Below are 21064 nucleotides of genomic sequence, written 5' to 3'. Positions count from 1 at the left end.
TCCTGAGAAGAATCTTCTGGAAGCAAAGACAACGGTGGGGAAGAGGCCATGGTTTTCGTTTCAGAACTATTCAAGGATATTTGAGGAGAGGTTATCCGTGTTATGTTCGCTTCATTCATCATGAATAATACATGGTTAACCTCTTTTTGAATATCAGACTCTGCCTCGGAGGGCCGCCCCCACGGGAGACGTGAGAGTGTGTGCCTTGTGTGAGCTGAGAGCCCGCACCCCGGCTCTGTGCTGTGTGAGGGAGGCCTCCTGAAAATGAGGCCGGTAGGGGGAAGAGCCCTGGATTGCTTTGCTGTGTTTGCTGTGAATGCGATGCGTTTTTACGAGTTATGTGAGGTTCCCTCCTCTTTGAATGCCAACCTCTGCCTTCCCCCAGTGCTGGGGCCTGTGGCTTAGCCACAGGGCTAGGTCCTTTCCTGGGACAGACCCTCTGGACCCAGTGCTTTTCAGGGTGGCTCCCTGGGGGCGAGGACAAGGTCTACCGCTGCCCTGGGACACTTGAGGAGAAGTTACTTCTTCCATGCGGACTCCTCTGAGGACAGCCTGTTTTTTTAGGGTCGGATCTGGCCCAGGGTGGCTCCCTGGATGAAGTCCAGTGCCTCTGTGGGTGTGTGAAGGGCAGGGCGACTTGGGCTCTGTTCCTACTCCTCACCCAGGTCACTGGCCCAGTGCCACTTCCTCCTCAGGTCAGCTTCCCTGAGGCTCTGCCAGCCGACCTGGTGGGATCTCCTGGTCCACTGCTTGGCACTCAAAGATGCTGGCATGGTGTCAGGTTCCCTTCGCTGCCTCCTGATGGAGACCACGCAGCTAATGACTCTTTGGCTCTGTGATGCTGCCTCAGAGGGCTTCCTGCACGTAGCACCTAGTTTGGGAGGAGAGCACGGACTCCAGCATGGCCCCTGGTTATGGAGAAGGGAGGCTGTCCTTGATCCCCGGTTTGGCTGTGCCTCCACCCAGATCTCATCTTGAGTTCCTTCGTGTTGTGGGAGGGTCCTGGTGGGAGGTGATGGAGTCATGGGAGTGGGTCTTTCCCCTGCTGTTCTCAGGATAGTGAACGGGTCTCACGAGAGCTGATGGTTTCGTAAGGCGGAGTTTCCTGCACAACGTCTCTGTTTGCTGCTGCCATCCACGTAAGACCTGACTTGCTTCTCCTTGCCTTCCACCATGACTGTGAGGCTTCCCCAGCCACGTGGAACTGTAAGTCCAATCAAACCTCTTTCTTTTGCACATTGCCTAGTCTTGGATATGTCTTTATCAGCAGCCTGAAAATGGACTAATACAGTGGAGGACGGTGGCACCGAGCCCCGCCCCCTTCAGGATGTGGTCCCTGTGCAGGGCAGCATCCTGGAGTGGCTGCAAAGCCCCACTGCTCTCTGCCTCGATGCTTTGTCTTATCTGAGGCGGCCAGTGCGCGGGGGTCCCTGTGTGGAGTCAGTTCGTATGGGTGCCTGCGGGTGCCAGCTTCACAGTAAGAAAACTGTCGGCTTCGCCTGAGGTGTGTGCACAGAGGTGACGCAGGGACAGGAACTTTGTTGATGAACGTGTTCCCTGCGCCGCTAACCTGGAGAATTCGTTCCACCCTCAGGAGAGGCCCTAAAAGTGATGGAGGCTCTGGCCGGGGGATGCCGACGCGCTGTGAATGTCGCGGCATGGGGCTTGGTGAGGAACCGCCGGAGCGCTCTTGCATTTTTCATGACAAAGACCACACCGTTGGCCTCATTCCTGCATGGTGGGAGAATGTGTGGAGGTGTCCCGCCGCCAGAGAGGAGGCCTGTGTCAGCACCGTCACGAGGTACCTGGGGAAGGGTCTGTTGACGATGCCCAGTGTTCGCTGGCCCAAGCAACCAGTCCTTGGGGGACTTCTGGGCAAGACCATTTCAGTGCTTAGCCCCACTCTGTGTCCCAGGCAGAGAAGGGGCTGAATTGATGATACCTATTAAATGGCTCATTCATTCTCATTATCCATGCAGCCTGCCCGTGAGGGCCCCCTAGAAGGGAGGGCAACTCCAGGGAAATGTTCTCGCCATCAGCACGAGGCCATGGTCCAGGAGGTACTGCTGGACCAGAGGCCACAGGGCAGATTGTCAGGCCAGGTCACAGGCTTTCTCTGTCCTTGACCCTCAGCATCCAGGCTACCTACAAGAGGAGGCAAGGGGACTCCTCTGCCACACCTGGAGAGGTCTCATCCATGGCAGGTTCCTTCTACAATGCTTTCTCTGCTACAAATGCAACTCAGCATCACCTCTTTCCTGGATATAATTCCAAGGAATTATTAAAGGAGGCATTGGTGTCAGCACCTCCCAAAATGCTTGTAAAGATGGCCCATGGCAGAGCCTGTGCCTTCGTTAGAAGTAAGCCTCACACACAGTGGCCTCCAGGCTCTGGAGGCCTCGGGGGCAGAGCAGCGTCCAGGCTGACTGTGGGGCCTCGCCTGGGTTTGTGGCTCATCATATTGGACCGCTGTTTTTCAGGACAGACTCCCTGGAGAGGTCCCTCGGCAGGACCCTGACCTGGGGGTCAGGGCACTGTCCATGATAGGGGAATGGATGGTTGATCAGAGAACGTACATTTTATAAATGGTGTATGTCAATTGATCCACAGTTCCTACCTATCCAGTGACTTCTCCTGGAGGCCACATCAGCTCAGAAGAAGAGGTGGTGGTTTCCTAGGCCATGCTGTTATCTGGCACTTGAATGGACCTTCTCCTTGCCGGGTTTGTTTTTTTTTGTGCCGAGTCTCATGAGGGAGGGTTGGTGCCTTTTTTGAGTATGGATATTGCCGGGGAAGCTTTCTGGAAGGATCTGTTGCCCTTCATCCCTCTTCAGGGGCAGGAATGCATGGTTGACTGGAAAGCATGGGCTTGATTGACATTGTGCACCCCTCAACTCTCCTAACCCTCTGTCCCCAATTCATCCTCAGGCAGACTAGCTAGAAGGAAGGTAGACTCTGGTGAAGACGTGGGCCATCAGCGTCAGCCTTCGGTACTTGAAGAGTGGTTATCCCTGCTGTGTTCGCTTTATTTATGACGAATCATACAGGGACATCCAGTTTTTCAGTATCAAATACTGCTTTGGAGGGCTTCCCGGACAGCGTCCCGCCCTCAGGCAGGAGGTGTTGGCTTCCTTCACCTCCCACCCAAGGTGTGTATGTGAGCAGGCCATCGCAGGACACGAGCTTCCTCACGTGCCACAGCCATGACCAGAATCGAATCTCTGAGGAGATGGCTGCTTCCAAGGCTGTGATTTTCTGGAAGGGGCTTTGGTGTCTGCACTACATTACTGGGGGAGGTCGACCAGTGAGAAGCCCATTCACACAAGACGTCTGTCACCTGCTCCAAGTGACCCTCACCCTTGGTAAGATGAATCCCTGGAGACATGTTGGCTTGGTAGTGTTATTGTCATCAGCCGGACTGACTGATAGGTAACTGGTCATCATTATTGCTTTTGTTCCAGGGCAGAATTTTTGAGTGTCAAATCTTGCCGGGGAAGGGTTTCTGGAAGTAGCTCTGCCCTCTGGGGAAACTTGGCATCCACATCTTTTAGAGTTTGTGGAGAGTTAGTTGAGTGGTCTGAGCTTTGTTTCTGAGGCGTCTCCCTCAGCTCACTCTCCTGCCAGAGCTGTGTCCTGCCCATGGCCATAATGGCTGTTGAGAGGGTTGGTGGCTTTGGCCACCATGATTTTATTGATCAGGTTTTCTCTTTTTAAAAAATCAGATTCTTTTGTTTTTAGCATAACTACATGGTTCATGAACTGATCAAATAACAAGGAATGACTTGGTCAATCCATAAACAGTGATGGAGTGCACACTCTATTCTTGGTGATTCTGGACCTTAGCATAGAGCAGAGAACGAAATCAAGTTCTTGCTCACGTGGACTTTACATTCTGGTGGAAGAGATGGATGAGAACACATGAATTAGGAAGTGTAATTTTGTCCACTGCTAGGTTTTATGGAGAAAGGGAAAGCAGGTTACAGTGACAGAGGTAAAAGCAGGTGGACCTTTGTGTTAAATACAGGAGTCTGGAGAGCTCTCTCTGAGGATGTGGGTGGGAATGGAGTGGGCTGGACCAGAGGAAGATCTGGGGTAGGAGCATTTCAGGAGGAGGTCAAGGCCCATGGAAAGCCCCCTGACATCTTTAAGAAAAAGCAAGAAGGCCAGTGGGATTGAACCAAGCTGCTGGGAGTCACTGGGTCTGAGCTGGGAGAGGCAGGACTCCAGGTTTTATTCTGAGTGAGATGGGGGATTTGGAAGGGTTGTGAGCAGGGGGGATGCATGGTCTGTGTTGGAAAGATCACTCTGACCACAAGGGCATTGATAGAGAATCCACCCAGGGCAGTGATGGGGAACCCACCAGGGGGCTGGTGTGTCTGAGCTGGGCAGTTTCTCCAGGGGCACCTGCAGTGGCAAAAGGGGGCTCTCTCTGGACCTCCTCCGTTCAGTGGGCCCTGCGGGAGCTTGGCTGGCACCTTGACATGCTTGATGGATAACTCAGTGTGCTCTGTTGAGAAGTCCAAGGCCCTGTTCAGAAACCCTGGGGTCTACACACTGTGGAGCGCTCCTGGCCTGCGACAAGTGGCCTCCCTCTTCTCATTTCTAAACCTTGCGCGTGTGGATTCGGGACCAAAATTTCGACTCCAGGGAAGGGGGCCTGTGCCAGCACCACTCCAGGGGAGGTGAGTGGAGGGTTGCCCAAACTGCAGGGTGTTCCTAGAACACCTGTCAGCTGCCTCACTAATGCTCGGTGTCCACTCTGTCCACAGGATGGTGGCTGGCAGCCACTCCCCTTGGAGAAGCGGAAGGGGACTCCTTGTCTGTCTTGTCTCTGCTTTTCTGTGGTACTTGAAGAGAAGTTGTTCGTGGTGGATTCGCTTTACTTATGACGAATCATTCACGGACAACACTTTTTTCAGTACCAAATGCTACCTCTAAGGACTTCCTGGACACAATGGCAGCTTCAGGAAACATAGTCTTTGTGTCAACCATGTGGAGAAGCCAAGAATGGATGGCGGGCCATGGACAGTGCGCTGACCTAGCTGTAAGTCACCTGGCCCGATAACTCGAGCGTCCTATGCACCTATAAGAGGCCTTCCTGTGGGTCTCGCCAGCTCTGGGGAATCAGCTGTGGTTCTGTCACCAGCGTCACCTCACGAGGCTTTGAAGAGAGGCTCCCTGGGCCCCAGGCCGACTTCCAGAAGAGATGTTGGTGTCAGCACCGTCCAGGGTGTGTGACTGGTTGACCAGAGGGGCGTGCACTGTGTTCACCCTGTGGGCCACCTAGTCACCAACCCTCAGCATCACTCCCACCCCAGGAAGACTTTCCAGGGCTCCCACCGACTCTGGGGAAGTGGCCATGGACTTGCTGTGACTGCTTGGTGGACCGGGATGACACGTACTCTTGGGGGTGTGTGTTTACTTAAAATGCAATGAGTCAACCTTGGTGGCTCCTTCACCCAGTCACAGCCTCCTTGAAGTGTTGACTTCCGATGTTGGACGCCACATTGTCTTCTGTTGAGGGACCTGATGCAGGCCAGTTTTTCTCCTGGGTGTGTGACTGAATCCTTCTTCCCAGAGCATGTGCTGCGTTTATTAGGGCTGTCACCTTGTCCTCTAATACCCAGCATCCTGTCTCTCCCTAGAAGGCTCCATGGAGGTGCTGCGGCTTTGGGAAACAGCCATGATTCTCCTGTCAGGAACAAGTGAGCTACACAGAAGCTCCCTGTCTTGTCCAGGAGGACGAACTGCATCGTTGCTGCTGGGGAGAAGGCAGTGCCCTCAGCACTCCCCTAAGGTAAGTGCGCCTCGGGTGAGCATGCACTTAATGTGGGTGTATGTCACTCGGCTCGGCCCACTACCCAACGCTATCCCACCCATTCCTAACAGGACTCCCGAGAGGGGCGGCCACCTCTGCAAGAGAGGCAATGGATTACTACTCACCAGTGGTCATGTGTGGTACTTGGAGAGAGGCTGGCCGTGATGAATTCGATTCATCAAAGCGAGTCATACACGGCTCTCCTCTCTTTTAGTGTCAAATTCTGCCTCGGAGGGCTTCCTGAGCTGCTTCCAAGGTAGGTTTCTGGATGGCTGAACCCATGGCAAGCACTTTTCTGAGGATGCATGTGACTGACCTACTAACTTTAGAGTCCAGGCTGACCCTCAAACAACTTCCTGGGGCGCTACCAGCTTTAGGAAAATCGAGAGAGGTTGTTGGGATGCCCTAATGTTTTAGAAGTTAAGATTGAAATACACATGGCTGACATCTTTTTTCATTCCTATCAAATTCAACCTTGCAGTTGAATCTTGGGCATCTAGAAGCATCTTTAATAGTCAGCCCTCGGGATACAGAAGAGAACAGAAACAGGACTCTGTGTGATCCCTGGTTTACTAACCCACAGCAGCCTCACACCCTCCAGAGAATTCCTTTAAGGGAATCCCAGGTTTACCAAGGAGGCAGTGCTTAGCCTGCTTTTGCAGACACATCTGTGTGTGGTTTGCTTCATTTTTAATGACTCATGTGCCACTGACATCTTTGCATTATTAAGTGTTGCCTGCATGGCCAGCTGAGCACAGGAAGTGGTGTTTCTGTGCGCACTAATCCTGGGTTGGTGAACCTGGGGTTGGCTGGAGAGCATGGGTTTGAGCCACCTGGTCCACTCATCCTCAGGGTCCCATCCACCCTCAGAGGCCACTCCCAAGCTGCCCAGGCTGTGCAGAAGATGCAGGAATGCTGGGAGCAGTGCCACCTCATGGTACTCGGAGGGAGGTTGTCCGTGGTGAGTTCGCATTATTTAATGATGCCCAATACACGGTTGACCTCTTTTCGGTATCAGATCTCACCAGGTGTCTTCTTGGACCTGATGCTGATTTAGGGGACACCATACTCATGTTGGTTCCACACCAGTGCAACTGAACATGTGTTTGGCCCTGTAACCAATGGGTAGGTGCTGCTAGCACTCCTAATCCTCAGTCAGTGCATTCCTGGGGAAGAAGCATGTGATCTGTGCTCAAGACCCCTCTGTGACTGAGGAAGTGGTGGTGCCCATGTTGCTTCCTGGGTTTTGTATTTTTCAAAGAAAAATAATATATAGTTCTCTTCTCTTTCACTGTTAAATCTTGTCATGGAGGAAGGACTTCTTAGACATGTTGACAAATTCAGGGAAGGGGCATTGATTTCAGCGTTTTTGGGGACTCACTGGAAGGGTGATTCACCACATCTGTTGATCTGGAGGCCACATCAAATTTAAGAACAGAGGATAGTTGCATTTTCAATTTCTTGTTTTTCTTTTCAAAAAGGATAATTATTCTACCTTATTACCATATTTATAAAAATGACACATGCTTATGATAAAATTCAAGCGATGTGGAAAAATCTAAATGAAAAAGAGGGAAAATTGCCCAATTCTCTGGGCACCCAGAAATAACCATTAAGGGCTTTAGAAATTTCATACACCTGTCTGAGCATACATGCAAACAGAAAAACAAGACAGACACAGAGAAAATATGAGATCACACTGTACCTAATCATTTTATTAAAAATGCTAACTATAATTTTACTTCAATTTATCATAAAGAACAAGCTAAAGGAGATTGAAATGATTGATAAATATTTCTCGCTTCACCGCCAGAGGTAGCAACTCCTAAAAGATCCCTGTAAAATTAAGAAAAATTAGTGTGTAAAAATTAAGTGGTTGGGATTGTTACGGTTTTTAACTATTTCAGTTTCACTCCTAGTTCAGAAAGACAAAGAAGTCAGCACTCTTATTCTTTGCTTATTATCTCCTGCTTTTTCTCAGTTATATATTTTAATTTTACATTATAAATATCTGCAATTTGTTCTAGAACTATAATTCTTGCAAGTGTTTAGCCATAGTTCTATATTTAAATGAATTCATTTCTGACCACAAGGTTGGTTTGTTTGTTTTAACTGAGGTTTTTCCATTCTTTAGTTTTTAACTTTAATTTGTCTCTCAATGGAATTGATCTTATTGTTTCTGTGAGAATAGCTCGTAGACACTACCCTTGAGTTCTGGTGCATTTACGAATATGTATCTCTTTCTTTTATGCATAAGGGACAGCTTAGCTAGGTATAAAAGTCTCAGCCTACTTGTTTTTTCTCAGAAATTTATAGCTGTTGTCCACTGTCTTTTGCATTGAGGCTTTCACTAGCTGTCTTAATGTGGCTTCTCCATGTAGCCCTTACTTACCTGGACTATTTTATGTAGTGATCTTCACAAACCTTGTTTAGAAACACTTTGGGATACTATGTTCTGTGAGGTATTTCATCTTTGAGAATGTCTGACCATTGCTCTTACACCTTTTCTCATCTGTCCATTTTTTTTCATTCTGTTCTATTTGACCTTTAAAGATATGTATTGTATAATTTCTTTCAGCTTTAGGGATACAAGCCCCTTTCTTTGTTGAATCTATTGACTCTCATGATGGTGCTTTTCTTTGTGGTTTTTGTAGCTTTGTGTTGTGAGGTTATCATCAGTTGAGCACTAAGGTGTTTCTGTTTTGTTTCAATCCCTATGTACATGAGTTTGCATTTGGTTCTGCCTGGCACCCCAAGGAATTTACCAGTTGGTGCCAGTTTTCTAACTCATTTTGTTGGCTTACAGATTCCCAGACATATGGTTGGCATAAGTCCTCACCATATCTTTGTCCTGAAGCTTTGGTATCTCACAGGAGACCTCTTTCTATCCACTCCCTAAAAATGACAAATGCTCTTATCATCCCTGGCTATTATAAAAATTTCTGGTTCCCCTTTCCATTCCTAGATCAACTTCTCCTGGACCCACGGTCATGTCTTTTTATTCTGCTTATACTTGAACTTGACTATAGACTCTTGGAGCCTCTAGCCAGCACAGCACCCCTTAGGTCCCTTAGTAGCAGGTTGCAAACATGTTGCTCTGAACTAATTTTTTTCATTAACACCTGAGGGTTTTGCCTTTCAGTTGTATGTTTATTTGGGAATTGATTTTGGCTGTGGTTGCATTCTATCCAACACTTCTCAACGTTTTTGGAGGAGAGGGTTCCTTACCAGCGCTTGTTGCTGGGATGGAGCCTTTGAGCTGAATGATGGGTGAACTTGGCATGACATTCTTGGCTCCCAGTTTCTTCCCTCTGAACTTTGTAAACTTTGCTCCATTGCTTTCTGGTATTAAACCACTGCTGTGGACAAGCCTGGGGACAGCTTCTTTCCCCTTGGATGGATGAACTTTTTTTTTCCTGCTTAGGTTTCCTGATTCTTTCTTTAGTCTTGAATATTGGTGACTTTACCGGGTTATGACTCAATCGCTATTTTTATTCATTAGTTTTTCTGAATCACAGTATGCCTTCTTGATGAGCAGATTTAATCATTCCTTTGTTTTGAGGATTTATTCATGTTATGAGCACTTTTCTACTCCAGTAGTTGGTCTTTTCTTCGGTGAAATAATCTGTTTTGTTCATTTCATTATGTGCTGGAGGAGAAGAGAGTCTGTCATCTGGCCCCTTGCTGCCATCTCTGTCTGCACATCAGTCTGTTGTCATTTGCACTGTGCATTTGTCTATTTAAAACAATCCTACCCAGATGCCCCCTCCTCAGTGTCACCTTCCACCCTGGCAGGATGCCTTATGGCAATGCCCACTTCTGAGATAGTCGTGGGAGCCAGCCCCACTGGCCAGGTATGTGAATTTTCTGTTAACAATGGAAGATTTTGAAAAACCATATATGCTGTACCATTAACCCCAAGCATACAATCTATCCTTAGGAAGACTTCCTGGAAATTATGCTCACCTTCGGGGATGAGGCCATGATTCTGAGGTCAGTGCCATGCCATGGTCTAATTAAGTTTGCATTCAATGCTATTTGTTTCTTTATGATCAATATTGTAAAGTCAACCTCTTTGTCATGGACTCAGCTTTGGAGGACTTCCTGGACACAAGGCCTGTGTAAGGAAAGGATTGTTACTGTCAGCCTCGATGCTAATGTGAGATAAGGGAACGTATCCTGCTCTGATCCAAATGCCGAGTTTCTGTGCACTTGGCCTCTCCACCATCAGGTTCCCTGGAAGTGCTTCTCAGGCGTGCACCCACCTTGGCTAAGGCGTTGAGGTCTGGATGGCTGCAGGGTCCAGGATGGGATGGTTGAATATGGGGCGTGTGCTTTCTCTTCAACCCTCTTGCAGTCAGTCTGCTAACCCTCAATGTTCACTGTCTCCTAGGGGGACTTCCTGGAGGAGGCCAACTTTGGAGAAGAGGCACTGACACCGGGTCTGTGCTAGCGTGAGGTACTTGAAGATAGGTTATCCGTGTTGCCTTCGCTTTATTTGTGACGAATCATACACGGTTGACCTATTTTTCAGTACCAAATCCCGCCTTGGAGGGCTTCCTGGAGCGGAATCTCACTTCAGGGCAGAACCTTGGTGTCAGCTCCTCTCCAGGGTAAGCAAAGGGACCGTTGACCATAGCTGACCCAGCAGAGAATGTGCTTTCCTGAGGCCGTGTGCCCCGGCCCTAACCCTGTGTGTGCCCCGTCCTTGGGGAGGTTTCTAGAGATGGTGCCAGCTTTGGGGAAGAAGTGGGGCTTTTCCTCTCAGAGCTACTCTGTGGTACTGGTGGAGAGGTCTTCCATGATGCCTTCAATTTATTCTTTTACCAATCCTACATAGTGGACCCTTTTGAAAGCATTAAATCTAGCCTTAAAGCACCCTCGGGTGGTGCCGAGTTTAGGAACTAGAACTGGTGTCTGAATGCCTGGATGGATGGCGACGCTGACCATGTGCACACTCTTCTTGGTGGACCGTGCACCTGCAGGCGTCCTGCTTGCTCACCACGGCGGTTTCCTCCAAAGAGGCAGCAGCTCCCTTGTCAGCTCACTTTGTGTTTGACAAGACGCCGTTTTGCTGTCTTCCCTGCTGCCCTCTCTTCACGTATCACAGAAGGTGCTCTGCAGACCTCTCTGCTGTGGCACGTCCCTCCCTGAATGGCTTCCTACAAGAGGCGCTAACTGCAAGTAAGGGATGGAGTACGGCCCGGACCACAGAGTGTGTTTCATGGGTGGTCTGTTGCCACCTTCCTGACTCTCGGAATCCCGTCCGTCCTCAGGCCTGCTGCTGGGATGCGCTGGAAGTGAGAGCCCGAGTCAGGTACTCGAATGGAGGTTGTCCATGGTGTGTTCATTTTATTTATGATGAGTATTACATGGCCAATCTCCTTTCGGTACTCAATTCTTCTTGGGAAACGTCACGAGGGGCAAGCCCAGCCGGCACCTGCTCAGGGTAAGGAAGTGGATCACCTCCGCGGCAGGCGCTCTCTGTGTGACTTACATCACTTGGCCCAGCGTCCCGGCCATCGTTAGGAGGAATTCACCGAAATGATGCTGACGTTTTAGTTGACATGGTGGTCTTCTAGTCGCGTCCTTGAAGACTCATTAGTGAATAAACCACATTTAGTCAACTTTTTTAGGTGTGAAATCATCTTGGCTGTGTGGCACACTTTAGGGAAAGGAGCTCCTGGCTGAATGGAAGACATTCACATTACCCCCTCAAATACCTTATCTTCGGGGTGACCCCTGGGAAGCAAGGGGTGGAGGGGTCTCCTCGGCAGGGATAACTGATGTTGTTTAAAGATGCGTTTCCATGGCATGACTCAGTTATTCCTACTGCAAGATGAGAATCATTAATAGCATTTATTACTATCTTATGTCGCCAGCTGTGTGCCCTTGGAAAATCCCTTCACCTGTCAGCTCTGTGGGCCTCAGTCTCTTTCTCTGTAAAGCAGGGTTAACAGGGGAGTGGAAATGTGCTCTTTGTGAAGTGTCTAGACAGCATGTGGCATGTGGCTGTAGGATAAGCATTGTTTCTGAGGGTGGTCCTTATATGAATGTTATGTCATCTGCACTCGTTGTCCTCTCGCCGCTAGAATGGAAGCTCCTTGAGGGCAGAGTCCTTGTTTGTCTTGCCTGGTGCTGTGTCCCCAGGTGTGCACAGTAGGTGTGATGCTGAATGAATGAATAGGCGACATGACCTGTTTTCTTGGTTGAATTCTCTTTGAGGCCTCCTGGAATGGAGTGCATGGAGGACAGTCACCTGAACCTGTGCTGTCCCTGTGACACAGCCCCACCCACCCTCTGAGGATGCTGCACTGGAAGAGGAGTCGCCAACCTTCAGGTCAGGTCCTCCCTCAACCCCCTGTGTTGAGGGACCTTGGTGTCCCAGCCCCCCTAGGATAGGTGACCAGGGGCTGACTCGAGCTCGGGCTGACCCACGCTGTGTGTGCGCATGGCCTCACCCACACCGCCTGCTCCACAGCTACAGGAGCTGGTCCATGACCAACCGTGTTCCGACCACTGCCTGGGGGGCTCCTCGGAGGTAGAGAAAGAGAGAGAAAGAGAGCAAGAGGGGAGAGAGCGAGCGAGCGAGCCAGCAAGCCTGCAGCTGGAGTCAGCAGGGAGGCCCCGAAGGCAATGCCACCTTTGGTGAAGAGGCATCTCGGTGTGTTCTTGCCTGTGCTGACGTTTGACCCTTGAGCAGAGGTTGCCCTTGGTGAATTCGCTTTATTTATGTTGAATCACACAAAGGCAACTTTTGTTTGAGTATCAAATCCTGCTTGGGATGGCTTCCGGGACCCAGTGGCAAGCTCAGGGGCATCTACGCCCCTCCCTTGAGCAAGAATGGATGGGGTAGATGTGGGTGGTCTGCCCTCTGCAGTCCTCTGCGGTGGATGAGAACAGATGTCGATCAGAGAACACAAGCTTCATTCATGATGGGGGCGGGGCCTGCGGCCCGGGGAGGATGGCGTTGGTGTCACGTCGGCTTTAGCTCTTACCCTGGACCCTCTCTCTTCACATCACCGTGTTGGCTGTGTTGATCCCGAAGACGTTTCGACCGCACCAAGTTTTTTTCGAAAGATATTTGACCTTGCGGATAAACAAAGCGCTCACCCTTGGCAGTGTCTGTGACGAGGCTGCAGCCCCAGACCCCTGTCTCGCTCACAAGTGCTGTGTTTTTTTTCTATGCCTTTCCTTGTCTCTATTTTTCTCTTTCTATCCCCCAGCCAAACATTGGTCCCAATTTTCTCCTGGGTTATGAAACAAATAGAGGCCATCAGTATCTCATCCCATTTGTATTAAATAATAGTGATAAAAATAATCAACACAAAATAAAACTAAAAGCAGCTGAAACGGCACAGCACTAAATGTGTTCAGTTGAGTACAAATTGGCAGAAGAATCCAATTTTCTTGACAACATTTCGGCTGCGACATTTGACCTGGGGAAATAGAAAGCTGCCGACGTGGCAGCCGCAGAAGGAAATTGATGGTGGCGGCAGCGATAAACAGCAATATTCGATGTAGACAAAAGCACATTGAGGAACCAAATCTTTATTCAGATTTTTAAATGGAAAAGAATTGATCCTAATGAAAATGATTTGGGGAAAATAACAAGGGAAATAAAAGAAATGCAAACAGCTCAACAGCGCAGTCAAGACAGCTAAACAGGGAATTGGATTAGTGTAATGGCATTCGCTCTGAAAAACACATTTCTATGAAAATCAGTGTCGGTGCAATTCTTGTGAAGATGGTTACATTTGTGTATTTACAGTGGAGTTGCTGGGGTCAGTAGGAATCTAGGGTCAAAAAATAGGATACAGTCTCTTCCCTTATGCAGTTGATCTTTCCTTTCTGCCCCAAACCTTCCCGAGAGCTTCCTGGAAAGGTGTGCTGACTTCAGGTGTGACACACTGCTAAGGCGTCCTCCCGGGGATCTGGGTGCATGTTGTCCCCAGAGTATTCACTATGTAACTGACAGGCATCACCTGGTCTCCCTCCATCCCCACGGAGGGTTCTGGGTGAGACGCTGACTCGAGGGAAGCAGAAGTTCTACCATCAGTGGGGTCTGGTCTTTCAGGACAGTTGCTTCTGTGAGCCCAGGAAATCTGAGACAGCTCTCAGTTAATTTAGAAGGTTTATTTTGCCAAGGTTGAGGATACACCCGTAACACAGGACGTCCTGTGGTCAAGGCAGAGCTTGGCTTTATACATTTTAGGGAGACATGAGACATCATTCAATATACGTAAGAAGTACATTGGTTTGGCCTGCAAAGGTGGGACGACTTGAAACGAAGGCAGGAAGAAGGAGGGAGCCTCCAGGTCACAGATGGGTGATACACAAACAATTACATTCTTTCGCATTTCTGATGAGCCTTTCCAAAGGAGGCAAATCAGATATGCATCTGTCTCAGTGAGCAGAGCGGTGACTTTGAATGGAATGAGAGGCAGGTTTATCCTGAGCAGTTTCCAGCTTGACTTTTCCTTCGTGATTTTAGGGGCCCGAGATACTTTCCTTTCACACTTCCGAGGCTGTTGCTGAACGCACAGGAATCTGGGAACACTCTGAGGTTTAGTCCTTCCTCAGACTGTGCTGTTGACACCTTACATGGTTCCATGCTGGTCCCAAGGACATGCCCTTCGTTGGTGCTGAATGTCAGTTGGTCATGGAGGCTGAAAGTCATTCTGGAGTTGGTTTCCAAGGTCAGAAACCTTGCCGGGGCTGTGGAAAGAGCGCGTTGTTTGCTGGCGTTCTTTGTCTGTGACCAGCATTGCACATGGCTCTCTTTGCAGATCGAGCCCTACCTGGAGAATTTCCAGAAGCAACAGCACCCTCAAGAGGCAGCCTGCAGCCAGAGCCCTCTCCAGGGTAGGTGCCTGACGGCCGCCCATGGGAGAGGCCCGATTGTACCCATGGTGTGTGTCATCTGCTCCCCTCCTGCCGACTCCAGTGCGTTCCGGGACCACCTTGGGAGGTGATGCCTGCCCTGGGAAGGAGGTTCTGCTGCAGGTCGGTGCCCATGGCTCCTGACGGGAAGTCGTCTGTGACATCTTTTCTTTCTTTACAGCAGGCCCCGCATGGCAGGCCTCTTGCTCCACTTGTAGCAAGATGCAGAGGGCTCTCTGAGCTCATGCCAACGTCAGGGAAAGGATTCTGCTGTCGGTCCCACTCCAAAGTGCATAGAATGGGTGGTGGGCACAGAATCCGGACTCTGCTTGTGGCAGCTGTCGTCCGGCCCGATGCTTGTTGGCTGCCCGCTCCAGGAGGCGCCTTCTGGGTATTCTCTGAGTCTGGGGAAGGTTGGGTTCTGAGGTCAGGGCTGCCCTGACCCTTGTAAAGAGAAGACATCTGTGACTCTCCTGCTTTCTTCTGCTGCGTTTATCCCCCCAGTCCCTTATTTTTAATGTCTCACTTTGCTTTATGAGGCTAATCAGATGGTCAGCCAGCTGTTGATAACTGTGAAGTCACCCTCTGAGGGATCCTGGGGTGATGCCTCTGTGGGCTGGAGATGGTGCTGGTGAGACCGCGGGTCTGGGGTCAGCGTTGTGCCCTGTTGAGCTCCTGCCAAAGGCATCCTCTGCTGGGAGGGAGGCTCTGTGCTTGTGCAGGGGTCCCTATAGGGTCACCCCCTCTCAGGGTCTGGGAATGAAAAGCGGGTGCGAGCAGCAGGGTTTCATCTTCATCTTTAGCAAGGTGCCCAAGGAAGGTTGCCGTCTTTTCAGTATAAGATCCTACCTGGGTCTTGCACTCACCTTCTGGGAAGAGTCTCCAGAGTCATTCTGGAAGGGGTTGGAATGGTTGGACTTGGCAATTGGGAACGTCCTTGGAGAGTGTGAGACTCTGGTCTCTGAATGTCCAGACCTTGTGCTGCCCTTGGGGGAGGGTCTTCCGCAATCACGGCCGCCTGCAAGCATCCTCCTTAGTTCGAGCATCTGAGCCTCTCCATGGTACTCGGGGAGAGGTTACCCGAGCAACTTTGCATCTGGACGACGAATGTTGCTCGGTGAACCCCTTTTCGGTATCAAATTCCACCAGGGAGGCCGTCTTGGAGGCTGGGGCACCTCGGGGAAGGACGCCAGCATCAGCACCATTCTGGGGTACGGGGATGGATGGTCGACCAGTTGGAAAGTAATTGTTTCTAATGTACTTCACCTGGTCCACTAGCCGTCCGTATCCGCTGCAGCCTGTGGGGCCTGCGGGCCGGGGAGCCGATCGCGCTTCAGCTCAGCGCCTTTCCTGGTACTTGAAGGGAGATCGACCGTGTTATATTCGCTTTATTGACTTCGAATAATACATGGTTGATCTTTTCTCAGTATCAAATCTCACCTTGGAGGACTCGTTGGAGATGAAGCCCTTTGGAGGGTGGGAGCGGGACAGGTGCTTTGGAGTCACGGTCTCAGTGGGGGCCTGGTCACTGAGGGTGGGCCGGGCGGGGTCTCTTTCCTGTCTCTGTGTCTTCTCACCTTTGGTGTCCCATCCATCCTCAGGACAGCTTCCCGGGGGCGACGCTGGCACCATGGGATGCAGCAGCCACGTTCTTGAGCCGATGGCACTCTGGGTACCTGAGGAGAGGTTGTCTGTGATGAGTTCGCTTTTATTAATGACGAATATAACACAGATGGCCTGTTTTCAGTACCGCTACCGCCCAGTGGTGTGCGGGCGCCACGCCTGAGTGGGCCTTTTCAGGGTATGTGAATGCATGGGCTGAGGTGACATTTGTCATCCTTTGCACTGACCCCCGCCATCGAATCATTTTGGGAGAGCTTTCGGGGGGCCATGTGGACTTTGGGGAAGATGCTGGGGTTGTGCACTGGGGTGGGGAGCGGTCATGAAGCTGATGAGCAATGGGTGACGGGGCTCAGTCTGTTTTTCATGGCCAGTGCCATCAAGGCAGAGGACTCGGGGGAGCTAGTCCTGCTGGAAGGCATCCTGCTGGAAGGCCACCCGCCCCTTGCCAGGGTGTTGGGGGCGGCTGCATGCATTCCCTGCACCCGGGCTGCCTTCTGCTCGTCCAGTGCTGTGAGACCCTGGGTGGGAGCCGGTGCCTTGGGTGGCCATGTGTGTGTGCTGCTCCCCACAGTGACTGAGGAGAGGTGGCCTGTGTTGCATTCACAGAAATCATGACACACAAGACACAATCAGTCTCTCTTCAGTGTCAGATCCCGCCTGCATGATTCCTGCACCTGCTGATGTCGGGGAGGGCCAGATGTGCACCCTGGGGGTCCCCAGAGGCATGGCTGGTGGCCGAGCAAGCGCTTGACTTCCACCTGCAGCCCTGTGCTGGCCTCCGCCCTGGAGGCAGGTGGCGGGTGGCAGGGCCCATCACTGAGGAAGAAGCCTCTTCCCCGGAGTCAGCGCTGCTCAGTGGTACCTGAAATAGGTTGCCTGTGAGGTGTTCACTTTCTATATGATGAATATTATACAGTCAACCTCTTTCCGATATCGAATCCCACCTTGGATGCCTTCCTCTTCGCTGCCGACTCCAGGCAGCAGCTGTCTCTGCGCTGGTTGACCCCATGGACTTTGTGTAGGACCTGTGTCACCTGGCCTGTTAATTTTCCAGCTCCACCCTGTTCTGGAGGGCTTTGGAAGTGTGACAGAATGGCATCCCCGATTCCAGTGTCAGTGGCAGCACCCGCCATGCCCTTGCTTCGGTTGGCACGTCCTCCAGGCTGGGCTGGCCTTCAGCTACCTGATGCTTATGTCATATTGGCACCCCTGGCCTGCCCAGACTACAGGAAGATGACCAGAGGCCTGTTTGCAGCTGACCTGGAGACTTAGTGACTCCAGAATGTGCTGCCCATGCCCAGGGTCCAGGGCCGAAGGCAAGGAGCACCTCAGGAGTGACCCCAAAGAATGAGCTACGGCTGCCCTTTACCGCTCGTTGTTGATCAGTGAGCTCCTGGGCCCGGGAGGGCTTCGTGAGCCTGGCTCCCATCATCCCGATTGAGACATCACTGCCTTGGAAGTCGCAGCCCTGTGCCTGCCTTCCCTCTTGTGGGCTTCTCCTCAGGACCGCTCCTCTCTGTGCCCAGCATGGGAGTGGGGATCCCCAGCACCGTCCCTCTGGGCTGCTGCTGCCACTCTCCCTCGGCACCCCTGTTCCCCAGCCCCTGGGCCACACCCTGCTGGAGAGGCCGGCCCCACTAGCTAGGCCCCTCTGGCCACTTGGGTCTCCCTCCAGTGCCCCCTCCCTCTGCCAGGGAGAGCATTTGCAAGTGCAGAGTCCAGCTGTTTACCTGCACTGCCCAGAGCACCTCTGCAGGCCCCTTCCCTCGGGCTTGGTGCCAAGATGGTCCGAGGACTCCCCAGGCCCCCGGAGTGGCAGCCCCCCTCTTCTTTTGGAGCCACAGCCTATCCCCCATGTGTTTCCATCCTTCGTTCTGGCCCTGCACACGCCCCTCCTTCCGGAGCTGAGTCCTGGGCGGCCCTGCTCTGCCCTCGGCTACCTCCTGTCCAGGCTCCAGCCCTTCCTTCCTTAGAGGCCCACATCCTTTGCATTTTCCTTTCCCAGGGGTTCACACTTCCCAAGGGGATGGAATGTCTCTTGTTCAGCAAGGTCGTCCCTGATAACCCTGTAAAAGCAGCTCTTCCCTTGCCTCTTCCCCATCACTTTCTAACAGTTGCCCCGTTACTGTTTTCTTCCTAGCTTACAGCTCTCTGAAATTGCCTAATGTTAATGTCTACTTTCTCTGTGTCCTAGACTGTGAGATCTCTCATTGGCAGAAATTTCTCTCTCTCTCTCTCTTATCCTCTGCTGTGTCCCCAGCACTGAAACAGTAGCAGAACAGGAGTGTTTGTTGACTGACTAATGGAGTCCCCAAAGACAGGGACTGGATCAGGTGAATCCCCAGGCAGGTGCGGGGCACAAAAGCAGGCACTCAATAAGATGTGGTGATGGAGTACATGAATATGTTAATCGAGTTTTAGAAATTCTTCCCATTTGTTCAAAGCTGTTTGGTTTTCCAGCTTTTTCTGCCCTTCCAGGATGAGGCTGAGATTTGTTGCAGGAGGCACAAGTCAGCTGGGTCTGGGTTCTCTCTTCCACTTTCCAGAGGGTAGGGGCACCGAAGCCCCAGAGGAAGTGACAAGCCCCGTGTTCCCCTGCAGATGCTGACTGAGCGCACCCCCGCCCCTCCAGCAAACGCCCCAGCGTTGAGAGCCAGATGCTCTGGGGAACTCCATCTGCAACGGGCTGGACCGTGGTGTTAGGGCTCATATTTTATGCATGGGGCTGACTAAATGGGAACATTTGGAGATGAAAATTGCTGTTAATGCATCTACACATCTTTGGAATATATTAAATGTGCGTGTGAGGGGGAGAGTGACATTAGCCTTATTTAATAGCTTCAGTGTAACCATCCCCACACACCGTGGCATTAACAGACACGGGCCCCCCTCCCCGAGCCTCCCAGGCCACCACTCGGGAAGAGTGCTGGGTGCATCACCTGCCACTTGAGAATTACACGTGAGTCCGGCATCAGCCTGGCATTCGGCAGCGTGCATGTTCCCCGCCCATTTCTAACCCAAACACAGTGACCCTGTGCCAAACTCGATGCCGAATTTCATTAAAAGCAAAAATGATTGATTTCTCTATTGTTTGCGCAGAAGAAAGAATAAACAAAGGGCCTTTCTCATCAGATAAGCCAAACGAGAACGTGTGCCCCCCAGGTGGCCAGGATGAAGGTTTTCACGGACCCTTCAGCCAGAGGGCCAGTGACTTGTCCCATCTCCAGGGCGGTGTGTAAACCCTGCCGCCGGTCCAGGTTCACGAGGTGTGCTCCTTTCTCCAGCGCAAGGGCCCGGTTTATCCCCACTATGTCTCCTGGAGGTGGTTAGGAAATTGAACAACCTGGACCTCCATTCCCATTTCCTTGTTGTTTTCAGCCAGAGATGAGAGGAGAAGTAATAGCTGTCCTAAAGGGGTGCTTGCCTTGGTCCTGGGCCCCATCAGCTGCTGTGAGTGGACAGTTTCTGTTCCACAGTTGAGGAAATGGAGCACAGAGAGGTTGAGTGACTCAACCAAGGTCACCCAGCTGGAGATGGGGCAGGGTCTGGCTCCAGGCTGTGTGCTCTTACCCTGCTTGCAAGGGCTTTAGGAATAGCCCCTGTGTCCTGGAAGACAGATTGCTCATCAAATGGGCCTCTTTTCTTGGTATTATATGGTGAAGTAGGCTCACTTTCCCCAAGACTTAGCTTTCCAGAACGTTCATGGTTTTTTTCTCTGTACCCACCCCTCGTCTCTCCAACATGGTGCCGTCACCCATGAAATGGGATGCTTTCGTGCGTGTCTGGCCTGGGGAGAGGGCTGCTTGCTTTGTCAGAAGACTCCAAGCATGATGGGCATCGAAAAACCAAAGACCTTTGTTGACCTGTGTTTTTCACTCTGCTTGATGGTGATTGAGGGCTGTATTCACTGCCTCGGTTGCATGGAGTGAACAAGACCTAGCGAAGGTGACGGGTGCCCTGAGACCATCTGGTTGATCTCTCCTGGGCAGGACCAGGTGCTCCCCTCACTGCCCCCACCCTTGTCTGTGTACCACTACTCTGCACAAACACGGCGGCTGGTGCAGTCCTGGAGGCCCACTTAGCTCACGGTTGTCAGGGGTCCTCAAGGATTCAGAGAACCCCCAAATGTCAGGGCTGCTCCCTTCTTGTCCTGCCTCTCTGCTCACACCCTTGGACAGGTAAGAAAACCGAGGTCCACAGAGGGGAGGGTGCACTGCTGTGGCTTTTGTTCTGAACACTGTCTCCCCAGCTTTGGGGTCGGGGCTCCGGGGTCAAGACCCACTTCTGACGAACAAGCAGCTTTCCTTCTTTGTAAAAATTGAGGCGATCCAAACCAAGAAGGGCTGCAAAATCACCAAGTTGGGCCCTCAGTACCCACGGGGCTGGGGTTTCAGCCACCCTGTGGCAGAGCTTTTAGAAGCCAGGGCCCTTGGCTCAGCAGTGCTGGTTCATAGTAGGTGCTTAGTTCATGCCTGTCTCCTTGGATGAAATCTGACCACAGACACCAGTGCAAAGCAGGTGTTCAACACAGGAGGGTGTACTGAACCCGATCTCTCTATCACCAGGAGGAAGCACACAGGAGGCACGCAGAGCACGTTTGTGGAATGAATAAATAAAAACGTATCTTTGAGGGAATAAAGAAGAAGAAAACCAAAGAAGAATCCGGGGAAGATGGGCATAAATCTCCACCAAGTGCTGCCAAGGCTTCCCAACCAAGGCTGCTGAAAAGACCCTGTGGAG

General features: G+C 51.3%; 1 long non-coding RNA gene across 7 annotated transcripts in view; it reads left to right on the top strand.

Annotated features, from left to right (window-relative positions):
* Positions 1-21064, top strand: part of LOC103886501 — a 30904-nt gene that overhangs the window by 7558 nt on the left and 2282 nt on the right. For 3 of the 7 annotated variants that reach the window (XR_004184769.1, XR_004184768.1, XR_004184765.1), the window contains one exon: positions 1-21064. This exon is cut by the window's left edge. This is a non-coding gene — a long non-coding RNA (uncharacterized LOC103886501). The other 4 variants (XR_004184767.1, XR_004184766.1, XR_004184770.1 and 1 more) reach the window with 4 other exon arrangements.

Source organism: Papio anubis, chromosome 7, assembly GCF_008728515.1.
Source record: "Papio anubis isolate 15944 chromosome 7, Panubis1.0, whole genome shotgun sequence".
NCBI lineage: Eukaryota > Metazoa > Chordata > Mammalia > Primates > Cercopithecidae > Papio > Papio anubis.
This window is presented reverse-complemented; position numbering and strand designations above follow the sequence as displayed.